Source organism: Rattus norvegicus, chromosome 14, assembly GCF_021556685.1.
Source record: "Rattus norvegicus strain SHRSP/BbbUtx chromosome 14, alternate assembly SHRSP_T2T, whole genome shotgun sequence".
NCBI classification, from domain to species: Eukaryota; Metazoa; Chordata; class Mammalia; order Rodentia; family Muridae; genus Rattus; species Rattus norvegicus.
The window spans coordinates 57719489-57732045 of NC_141547.1; the positions used below are offsets into that span (position 1 = coordinate 57719489).

The 12557-nt window shown below is 37.2% G+C and overlaps 1 pseudogene; it reads right to left on the reverse strand.

Moving 5' to 3' along the window:
* Window positions 1-1204: 1204 nt before the first annotated feature.
* Dnaja3-ps1 (DnaJ heat shock protein family (Hsp40) member A3, pseudogene 1) overlaps window positions 1205-12557 on the reverse strand; it is a 97208-nt pseudogene continuing 85855 nt past the window's right edge.

Sequence of the window (12557 nt, forward strand, 5' to 3'; positions counted from 1 at the left end):
AAGTGTGACTGCTTCTCATACTACCTCCCTATCTTTCTGTTTTCTTTTATTCCCTTCTTTTTACCATATATCCCATTTTCTCTCACCCCTTCTGTATCTCACAATTAGATGTTCTGAGAAGTTACTTCATAGATGTAGAAAGAATGTAGTAAAATCTGTCTGCAAGTTAACAAGTATATATGCACTCAGAGCTACCTGGTAAAGAAAGATTTTTAGAAAAACAAACAAACAAACAAATGAAAACCAACAAATAAACAAACAGGAAATCCAACCAACCAACCACACCAACAAAATGGCCTCATCAGTCTATCAAACCTATCTACATAACTTTTTTTTAAAAGCACTATAGAAAAACCAATAAGGTGATTTACTTTTGTAAATTTAAATGAAAAGAAGGAAACTATAGATAAAGTGTTCATCAGCTTGTCTTAAGGTAGCTCCATGACCCTGAACACATAGAAATCCCCACATGCTGCCACTGGAGGCTAGAAATGAGGTTGTTAAATGCATGGTGGAGAGCCTTCACCAGTGACACTGTGCTTCGCTCTACTAACATTTACACAGAAAAAAAGACATGCTGCCATCTGAGTTGAAGTGGATAGAGGGACTGTGTTCCAAAAGTGTGCCATCCAGGGCCCTGGTACCCACGTTTCAGCTGTTTGGTACCTTCACAAACAAATAAACAAACCAACAAAGATAGACCTCAGCAGAACCTGTCAGGGAGGATGGTGCTAGTGGGGTGTGCGGCCCCGATCCCAGAGAAGACCTCAGGAAGGATCTATTCCGGAACCACCATGAGGTTTGTTGAGGCGGAAATTACTTCACAATACTGTGTAGCTTAAAGCTTCCTTTTAAGCTGTAAAAACAGCCTTTACTTCTTTCAGCTCTCTACTACCTGCGATTCCAAATTATTTTTAGTGCTGCAAGAAGAGTCCAAGTGTTTTACCATTCCTGAATCAGAAGAAGCAAGTCCCCTACCAGCGGACGGGAAGGATATTTGCACCAGCTTGAGGGCCGTATGTCACTGCCATTATTCGCTTCTATGTAGAGTGGTGTCTTCACATAGCTTTGCTGTTGCTAGGCGGTTTAGTGGGCTTTGTAGGCAGGCGCTCAATGCTGCTACTGTTGTGGGATTTTCCTGAGTCTGATCCCCTGGCCATGAAGAGTGACTGCTTGCCTCTCCACTCCTGATTTCATTTCCGGTTTACCGTTTTCCAGTGCTTGTGTGGGTGTCACGATTCACTGTTTCCTCGTCAATCTCATCTTCAACATACTTCAGGATCAGGTTCTGCTGACTACGAATTAGCCTCTTTGGAACCATGATCTTCGTATGAATATAGTGGCCCCTGTAGCCACAGCTGTTAATTTGGGGGCATGTCTTTCACAAGTCAAGCGAATTCTCTAGTGTGTCTGAATCCCAGCAAGGATTGTCACATTGATATCTCACAAGATCCCTGGCCTTTGGCTGTGCCCACAAGAATAGCTTGAGAAGTTGTATTGCAAGTTTCCATACCTGAGGAGCCACAGCAGTGGGGATGCTGTATTTTCCTCCTAGGATCACTCCCCTTGCTATCACAGCACTCATTGTTCACAGTGAACGTGGTTCACACCTTTGGCTGCTTGATTGAATGTCAATTCTATGATGTATTCCTGACATTGATCGAACTCAGTCTGGAAATAGGGTCAACAGAGGGGACCTCCTCGTCAGAAGCCCTTCCGAGAGCACTTGGTCCCAAGATGAAAGCTAGCAGAACCTTAAGTACAATGCTGCTTTTTCTTTACTTTGTTATTCAACACCTAATCTGCTTCTGCCAGCTGGGAATACTTCTTGGCTTTGGGATCATCCTTATTCATGTCCGGGAGATATTTCTAGGCAATCTGATAGTAGGCTTTCTTGACATATTTCTGTCTGTCATTTCAGGGCACTCCTAATATCTGGTAATAATCATCTTTGGCCAAAGAAGTGAGTGTGTGGAAGGAGGCAGTACAAATAAAAGGGAAACGTTTTGTTCCTGTCAAAAAGACACTTGGTCTCAATGTCAGCAGTGCCTCAGGGCGCCCATGAAAAGCCTGAAGGCAGAGAGCTCAGCTTGTGACACAAGAATGCCCCCCACTATGTCTCTAGTGGTGCTGCTGGGTCCCGCTCCCATCTGCAACCCACAACCTGAGTGTGTGTGGAAATATTCCTACTGCCACCCTCAACAGCATGGAGAACAGAGCCCTCTTGAACTGGGGACACTGTCTGTGCACTCCAAAATTATCATTTTATATCAATGACATTTTTCCAAAGAAAATCATTAACCCTAAATCATTATCTTACAAGGTGTTTTCCTTGTTCCTTCAAAGTTCTCCAGGTTTCAGAGGAGAAAGTAAAAGGAAACGCTGGATTCGTTAGTTCTCATTCTTCCTAGACAGGCGTTTGTCCTTGGGGTGATATAGATATGTGACCTTTCTATAGCCATAGTGCATGTAAATCAATGAATCCTCTCACATCAGGGGTCAGAGAGGTCTCAGACCATAGTCAAAGGAATAGAATTAATGAATTACCTGGCAGTTACTCTACACCTTTCACATTAAAAAGAGCACATTATTTGGTTAGTTTAATCACACAGCTGGTGAACTCACTGCATTAATTTGTTGATTGGAATCCCTTGGCAAATGGCCAAATTGCCCCTTGGTATCAGTTTTCTGAGAACCATCATTTAAAAATTTCAATGTTTACAAGTATGGCTGGGATTCTAAATAATTTTCCTGTTTATGGGAAAAAAACCTTCTCATCAAAATGAAAAAATGTCATGCATTTGATAATGCTCTTTTATCAGGAACTTGAGGGAACCAACCTGCAGGGTGCACTCACTATGGTGATTAAAATCATTTGTAAATTTTATAATGAAATTTGAACTTTAAAGCTTTTCTCATAGACCTTGTTTATCTTTTCATGTAGGTAATAAATTCAAAGGAAGTACTGACATTTTAGATAGAATCATGATGAATTCTAAAATGTTGTTGCCAGGGCTATCTCCCCAATATCTAAGCAGTCTTATCCCTGACAATATTAAGAAAGTGAATCCACGGGTCTTAATAAAAGTAAATATCCTGGGGTAATTTGCTCTTACAATATCATATCCTTTGAACAGCTGGAATCTCCTCAATATTGTGCTTCTCTGAAAATCACCTTAGAAGTGATTGTATTTAGCTATTCTCTTTAAGTATGAACACAGGAAAAACAATACGTACATAGAACTGTGTAGATAATTCTCTTTTTAACACCTAACAGGTTTGGTGACAGCATTTCCTCTATGGTGAGTAACAAGACACATGGAAGTTTACTACATGTAGTGGCAGGAGAAGTACTTTTCATAATGTACAGAATCTTCACTTAACTGTGTGTTTTCACTTAGAAAATGTCTTAATTCTCCCTCATTTCTATGCATCTATAATTGATTCTAATTTAATATTTTATAGTCATAAGCTAATAGATTACTTTAATGATCTCTTTAACTATTCCTTCCTGGTACTGTATAGACAGAATGTATGCTTGGTGACTTAGAACTAGAGCGCTGTGTGGATCACATGGGTCTGACTTGAGGTTGTGGTAGAACCTAAGCCATGGTAGATTAGGTGCCTTCAATTACTGAGTAGCTGCAAACTCCCAACTCCCTTCCTTTCTGTATGGAATAGTTTATATTAAATAAAATCGTTGTTGTAAAATATAAAAAATAAAATATGTATTTGTGTTTTTTACCCTGCTAGGTCTGGCACCTCAGTGCCCCAGGATATCTGCTAGATATCTTGGCGGAAACACATCCCAGATGCACACTTTCCTACATTCAAACCCTCACATAAAAGAACACACAACACAATAATCTTAGATTCAATTGATGAGATATAATTGCACACTTAAACATACAAAGCCTGGTACCGTCCATCCCTTAGGAACATTAATAACAACCTACAAATACACAGAGTAGAATCTTAACGTCACCTGCCATATTGTCCTGCCACGGTTTCTCCTCTCTCTCTCTCTCTCTCTCTCTCTCTCTCTCTCTCTCTCTCTCTCTCTCCCTTTCTCCTCTAGTCTCCTCCTCTTCCTTCAAACTTCTCTCCTAACCATCCTTCCTTCTCCTCCAATGACAGGCCTCCTTCTATCCTGTACCTGCCCTTTACCTGTACTTTACAAATTCAATGGAGAGGTTCTGGTGAAGTCACCTGATTCCTGAGTAGTCCGCTGTCCTTGGGGCAGTGGAATTAGCATCAAAATAAAGATAACTTCAGGGCAATCCACAACCTCATAGGTAGCAATGAATAGCCTAGTAAGATCACCAGTGGAAGGGGAAGCCCTTGGTCCTAAGACTGAACCCCCAGTGAACATGATTGTTGGGTGGGAGGGCGGTAATGGGGAGAGGATGGGGAGGGGAACACCCATATAGAAGGGGAGAGGGAGGGATTGGGGGATGTTGGCCTGGAAACCGGGAAAGGGAATAACATTCAAAATGTAAATAAGAAATACTCAAGTTAATAAAGAAAAAAAGGAAAAAAAATACTTTAAAGAAATACTGTTTAAATCTCTATTCAGGCTAAGTATTCTTGGAGAAAAAAGGAAAATATTTTATTTCTATGTAGTTTTTGTGTCGTAATGAGTGAAAATATTTCAACAACAGACTGAAGGAGTCCTATATCTGATCTCTCATAAACTCTTCCTATTTCAACTGGAAATGAGAAGATGAGGGCTGCATACCTTGGAGGGGGACCATCAAGATCAAAGGATTTGTTTGGGTTTTTGTTTGTGTTTCTCCTTTAAGAGGCTGTGGGTACAGTACTGTCCAATATGAGCATGAGCTCATCAGAATGAAAGATCTAGAAAAGCACTAGTTCATTCTCTTCATGTTCAATGAGTTGTGTAGGTGTTATTTTCAGCAATGGGACCTTGCTGTCAGTTTGTGGAGAGCAACCAGTATTCTTGGCGACAACCTTGGTTGCTTGGTGATTCTCATGGTATCCTTTCCCACAATAACTCAGATATATCCTATTCTGGTACAAGAAGCTTCATTTGGTGACAAGAGATGTCCAGTTGGAGCTCTCTAGTCTCCATTATTTGCCAATTTCACTTAGATCACCTTCAGATAGGGACCTAATGTAAGAAGCTTTTTCTGTATTAGGTTTTTATACTGTCTTTCAAATGGTCTTATTCCAATGAAACTGTTCTATTTTATTACTGCAACACCAATGCATTTAGGTACATTCCATACTCTTTATTGTGTTCAACCACAGCAACATAGGCAGTTTTCAATTCTGTCTTGTTTTTTTTTAACACTAAGCAATGGCACTATACATGGCAGGAAAACATTTAGTGGAAAGTTTTATTGGAAAATGAGACTCTTGTGCATTGAATTGACCAGTCAGATATACAACCCCAGACACGATCCAGAAAGTGGGAATTAGGAGACTCCCATTGAATCACTAACTTTGATATACTCCTTAGTGAGTCAGAAGGTTTCTGATACAGCAGAGATATGTATCCAAGTCAGCCTTGTCAAAAACTGAACGCTAAGAAAGAGCCACCCAAACCAAGTCAAATCAGTACAACTGGCTTTTGTCAAAGAAGCCAGGGGTTTCCAAAGTTTCCTCTGTTAGGGTCACTTGTGAATGTATCTAAACTATTAGATGTCCTTCGCATCCAATAATTTCAAGATAGTTCTTATCTGCTTCACCTGTAGTTTAGAAAGGAATATAAAAGGTGGTCGTGGATCCTACAAGTTGAGGACTTTCAGTACAGTTTACTTGGCCTGTCATTGAGAGTCATGAGCATCTTTCTTCTTATGTTCTTATAGGGCTAGATTTTTTTTATGTATGTCCACCCTCCTAATAGGAACAGAAACTTAGTCTTAAATGATTATAAGTATTCTAGCTTTATAGGATTAAATCCAATAGTAATCTGGATCTTCTACTGCAATGAGAATCCTCTACTTCATCTTAACACACATTAAATAGAAATGAAAGTAAGTGACTTTTCTTTATAAACTCTGGGCAAAGTAGTTTTTATTTCATTTGTGTACCAGCTTTGTATTATAAAATCTTTTTTGTTTTTTGTGTATGGGTGGATGTTTTACTAACATGTATGCCTCTGTACGATATGCATACAGGCCTGTAGAAGATAGAAGAGGGCAAAGGATCCTGAGAAACTGGGTGGTTGTGACATATGATGTACCTGCTGGAACTCAATCTAGGTATCAATGGGCTGGGAGGCCCTTGGTCCTGTGGAGGCTTGATGCTCCAGCATAGGGGGATGCTAGACGGGTGATGTTGGACTGGGTGAATGGGCGAAGGAGCACTCTCATAGAGGCAAAGGGGATGGGGAAGAGGGGGGATGAAATGGGGAGTTTATGGAGGGGAAACAGGAAAGGGGTTATTGTTGAAGTGCAAATGAATACAATGATTAATGGAAAAAAAGAAAAACCTCCCAGTTCTTTTAACCACTGACCTATCTTTCCAGCTTTGTATTTTTTCTTTTAAATTAGTATGGATCATTTGTACAAAATAATCTAATTCACTATGACACTTAAAGAAAACTGTATTTTCAACCAATTGACCTCTTTTGTCTCTAGTACCTCTTATAATTATTTTATTTCATTAAGTGGTGTCTTTCTGAGTCTGGATAATTTTATTTAACAACATGTAATAATATTAAGCCTTTTGCACATAATTATCTGATTGACCTCTTCAATTCTGAGAAGATATATTCTAGAAATTTTAATATTGTCAAATAATATCAGGATTAATAAAATTTTTAAAATTTAAATTGTGGAGAAAAAAACTACAGTTAATTTAGTTAAAGTGTAAAAATTTCAGTCACAGATTAAATAAGTGGAATTTTTGGGAACAATCTAACATCAATTTTAAGTCTATTCTTTATGGGAATATGTGTATGTTTATGTATTTGTATGCCACCTGTGTGGGGTTGTCTATGGAGATGAAAAGGCCATAGAATCCCTGCAGCCTCAGTGACAGTCAAGTCAACATAGGAACACAGGTGCTGGCAACTGATCTTGGGTCTTCTTGGAGACTAGAATTTCCTACTAAACTTTGTGCCATCTTTCCAGCACTCTTAAAATCATTTTCTTGCCATTCTACTTTCCAACCTGAAAACTCTCTCACTTGTAGTAAATAGGTATCAGTGACATAAATTCTACATTGACAGAAAAAGTGACAAGCCAATCAGCACCATAACACAAAAAGTATACAATGACAGATTTATAAGAAACCACTAAGGTTGAATGCATGTGTGAATACCAAACAAAGTAGGAATCAAAAAGGATTCAAAAAATAGGAAGAATATAAGAATAAGATTTATAAAGTATCTTTTAGCCTGTCACTAAAATAAACCATGTATACTGTGTTTATCATGAGAATTACTACTCAAGCTCTTTTAAATTAATTCGTTTTTTAAATCTATTGTTTGAGAATTTTACATAAGAATATAATGTTTTGCTTAAACTCCCCCACCCCCAACTTCTGCTATTTCAATTTCTTTCAAAGCAAACTGGCCAGCAGGATGAGATTTGTCAAGAAGTCTGGTTGTGACTAAGAATCTGCATCAGAAAGTAATTGGAGGAGACACTGTGGAAGATTCTTATTGAAAACCTCTGACCTGACACATACACACATACATTCATACTAAATTATGAATTATACAGTAGATATTAATGCTATTTTGTAGATACAAAATCATTGTTAATAACAATACATAGAGACAAATGCAGACTCTTGCAAAGCCCTTACATGTGAGGTGGAATACCATTAAATAGCCCATTTAAGCATTTTGAATGACTCTTGGAATTTCCCCAAATCCATCCCTCATACCAGGCTTCTGCTGTCTCTAGGTCCTTATACCTTATACCTGATTCCTGTATTTTAGGATGATCTTTACTCAATTGGAGATCATTTGGGTATAGATAACTGGAGCATGTTTTGGTATCTATGTCTAATAATATTTTGTTCAGAGTATAATGTTTTAAAGAATTCTAACAGAGATTATATTACATTTCTGTTGCAACCTCATTATTTATGTCTTTGATTAAATGATAAAATATTCTTATATTTTAACTTCCTTTGATTGTGTCTTTGTGTATCAGCATTTAGTAATAGTATATGTAATATATATATATATATATGAAAACAATTTCATGTCTACTAAATCTGTCTTGAAATATCTAACAAAAATCAGTTGAACAGGAACATTATTTAGGTCTGAATTGCTTTAATGGGGCATTTATTTATATCGATCAGCTTGAATATCTAATGGCTCCATTGTCTAGGTTGAGAGAATAAATTTAATGACTTAGTCTCAAGAGAGGATTTTGTTTAATACAATTAACAAGAAAGAGAACCACATTAATTTTATTATAAAGAGCTTCCACCATTTAATTAATCTGCTTAATGATATACACACAGGTGGATGAATTGTTACCTCAAATATATTCCTGATACAATGAATATGAACATAGATTTGTGAGAGCTAGAAAGCAGGAACATTTTCTTCATAAGTAAGTATTAAAACCTTAAATATACTATTTAGCAGCTGTAATAAGTGAAGTGTTTGTGTGATATTTTCCACTATGTGATGGCAAAATCTCCCATATACTTATATTTCTTTAATAATTTCACATTTCTGCAATTATAAAATCACAATTCGTGATTTTATTTTATTTATTACATTTCTGTGTTCCAGGGAACTGTAGACTAATTCACAATACTTTGAAGTGAAAGCCCCATGAAATCAAAGTTCTATGAAATCAAAGCAGGTACACATTAATAAAAATAACTATGTAAGGCTAGAAAGTTGAGAGTGGCAGAGTACTTAGTTAGTGTTCTGAAGCCCTGTGTTTCCCAGAAAATTCACCAAAATACATACATAGACTCATTATATTATAAATTATAGTGGAAATGTGAAATTACTGTTTTTATAATGCTGTATTCTTTAGAACATCTATGAATTGATTAAAGTATATTGATAATATCCATTGACTGCTTATTTCTCTATTTAGTATCCCCTACATCATATCCTTCAAGCTTTTGTTCCTCTTTTAATTACTTTTTGTAGTTAAGACAGCACTAGAGTCTAGCTAATGTTGCTCAGAGTCACATGAGTGTATGCCCATCCAGTGGTATGAGCACCTACCAATGGCCATGTACTCAAAGAGACTCTCAGTCAGCAGCTATCAGCAGCCAGTCACTTTCAAAACTGGTTGGGTCTTTGGAGACTCATCTCCCAACAATGACCCATGCAGGTCTAGATTTTTCAAAACTCACTTGTATACGGGCTCTCAATAGCTTCAACCTCTTTGCTAGCCCACAAGGGGGATATGGACCTGTTTAGAAGTAGTTCCTTTGGGTGATTTCAGTCTTCGTTGTTAGGATGTCATTATTCTAGTCCAAGACACCAATCACAAATCACTCATGATAGTACAGTCCATTCAGCAAACATCAGACAAGAATCAATAGCAGCAGCTCAATCCAGAAGAAGTCAGGTTCAGCCTAAGAGGCATGAGTCCTCAGAAGTGGCAGGAAGCATTCAGAATACTATGAGAAGTTCTTTGGCAGATTTCTCTCTACAAAGGTATGACAAGCAGAAAAACAGTGAAGACCATTACGCCCTGCAAAGTAAACCAAAGCAAGAGCATCATTCACTCTCTGTTAGATTCTATTTATACTCTTTCCAAACATCATGCATCCTCTCAAGTGTCTGCCTGAGCAAAGCATCAACTCACTTATTTGTGTCAGCACAATATTTTCTCATAAGACAGCTTCTTAAAAAACATTATATAACACAACCGAGTCTTCAAAGAAACCAGAACTTTCTATGTCACACTCATGCTGAAAGTTTGCATACCTGTATTGTTTTCCAAGTATGCTGTGCATAACTACAGCTATTGAGAGTTAATATATGCAACTATAAAGTCAGGTTGACATCTTGGTATTTGACAACTCTCAATCATTTAGAATGGCTCCTATAGTCATTCTTCCTTCTCTTCATGTGTTTCCTCAGACTGATATGATTGAATGTTGGTGTAGATGACACATCCATAACTGACCACTCAAAAATATTTATTCTCAACACTTCTATCAGGTATGTATCTCTACCAATAACTATTCCCCACTCCAAAACAAAAACACAAACCCAACAAGAATGAAGGTGTATTTGATCAAAGCTGAGTGGAATACAAATCTTCAGGTTAAATCATGAATATTTGGAATGCAGTTTGACAATGTGAGTATTTAGAAAAACATCAAAAGTAGATCACCCGTTCTATCATGGGCCTATTATTTCCCTAGTCTGGGAACTATTGATTCTGTTTGCTTTTCTATTCTAGTATTATTTACCAATATTTGCATTAGCAATATTTGTATGGCTAATACATAGTTCTTAAGGAAAATAAATTTATGCATTTCTTCATTACTACTGAAAACCTTTATACTGTTTTGAATAAGTAGATGGAAAGGTAAATGGTTTATGGAGTTTCTCACCCAAGAACCTTTCTGCATCAGTAAGGATTTTAGTAGAAAGAAAATAATTTATTTTATTTAATTTCACACGTCCAATATTAATACAGTTGTGATGACAGATAAGATTAAATGTAACACATGAAAAATAATTTCTAACTTCATCTTTAGATTATTATAATGCTATAGGTTGATGTCATTATGCAGGTGAAGGCAGACAAGATAAAAAGAAGCCTGTCATTTGACAAGAAGGAAAAGAGGTGGGAACAGAGGTTTTAGAAGGGAGGGAGAAGGGTGCTGGAGAGATGGCTCAGTGGTTAAGAGCACTGACTTCCAGAGGTCCTGAGTTCAATTCCCAGAAACCACATGGTGGCTCACAACTATCTGTAATGGAATCTGGTGCCCTCTTGTGGTATGTTTTAAGGCAATGACAGTGTACAGTATATTTACATAAAACAAATAAATATTAAAAGAAAAAGAAGGGAGGAAGAAGAGGAGTGAGGAGGAGCTGGGAGAACATGGCAGCAGATGTTAAGATTCCTCACTGCACATAGATACTGGTTGTTATTATTATTTTTAAGGGATGGGTGTGTACAGGATTTTGTGCTGTCTAAATGGGCAAATTATATCTTATCGAACAGGTCAGAGATTATTGTGTGGTGTGATCTTTCATGTGGCGACTTAATTGAGTTCACAGTAAGAGAGCCGCCAGGTAAGCCGTCTCTGTATAAAACTAGTGTGGCAGCGACCTGCCTCAGGAACTGGATGGGTAGAGTGATTGTTGCTGGGCTCAGAAAGTAGCCGTCAGTGGTGTGAAATGGGATGAAGCTTAGTGGGTGAGATGCTTTGCTGACTGAGATGAAAAAATCCCATAGATGACATGTGGCCCTAGGATGCCTTCATTAGCATGGGATTAAAAAAAACTTTTAAAAATTTCATTTTAATGCAACATAACGTATATTAGTAGATGTTTTTGAAATAATCTTGTGTTATAAAATGTTCAGAATTTTATTATTTGAGCTATAATTATCACTGCAAACTGATTGGAAAAAAAGGTAAAGGTTTTCTTCATATATTTGATCTAAGGCTGGAGTTCCATGCAAGAATAATACATATTTTAGGAGTCAGTGTAATTTGTATTTAAACATGTTAAGTATACTTTATATTACTAAACTGATTTGTCCTCCAACAGCATTACTTTATTGTACTTATGATAAAATATGTTAAAACATTTAAAAATAGATTCTAAATCTTTTAATTACTTTTGTACTGGCTATATTAACCTTCTAGGTTTTCCTGAGTGGACCAAAAGCTTGGCTCTGAAACGTGAACAAAAGAGAAGGGCTAGACAGAAATGATCTTTGGTTGTCTATTACTCTTTGAAACTTATTCTTGTGAACTTGCCAATCCTGAGATGTTGGCCTTTCTTACATTGCCAAGGGGTTCAAAAGGACCCATTTCTCTCCTCAGGTGATTCATTTCCAGAAATGCTCTCAGTAACCCCATTTTTAAAAAGCCCACTCAAAGGCAACTTCAGAAAATATAAACAGAAATTTACCAGAGAGAGAATTCAAATGCTCTGAACTCAGAGGCAATAAACCTCCAAATTCGGCACTTCTTAAAGCTCCTTACAAACATTAGCTTTTGTAATTAATCCTCTCAATTTCTGAAGTCATATTTCATTATCTTTTATTTACAATCATAAAACTAAAATACCAAGGAAATGCATAGCCTGCATTGCCTGACACATGTGTTTTACACACTATTTTCATTAAGAAATCTTCCTCTGTGAAAGCCTTTCTGTATCTTTCATATTACTTCTAAATCTTGTGCTTCTTCTGAATTCTTGCAACTAACTACATCCTAATATTTTCTAACACACAATGCTTAATCTAAGGAATCACACCCATTGATTACTTCTCACATGTAGTACTGCCATTCCCTGTCTATGCCTAGCCTTTGTATTGTGTTTATTTTGATCTGATTCCACAATCATGCTGCCATCACATTTGATGCTAGTAGCAATCCCACACCTTCCCTTCTAGACTTATATGTTT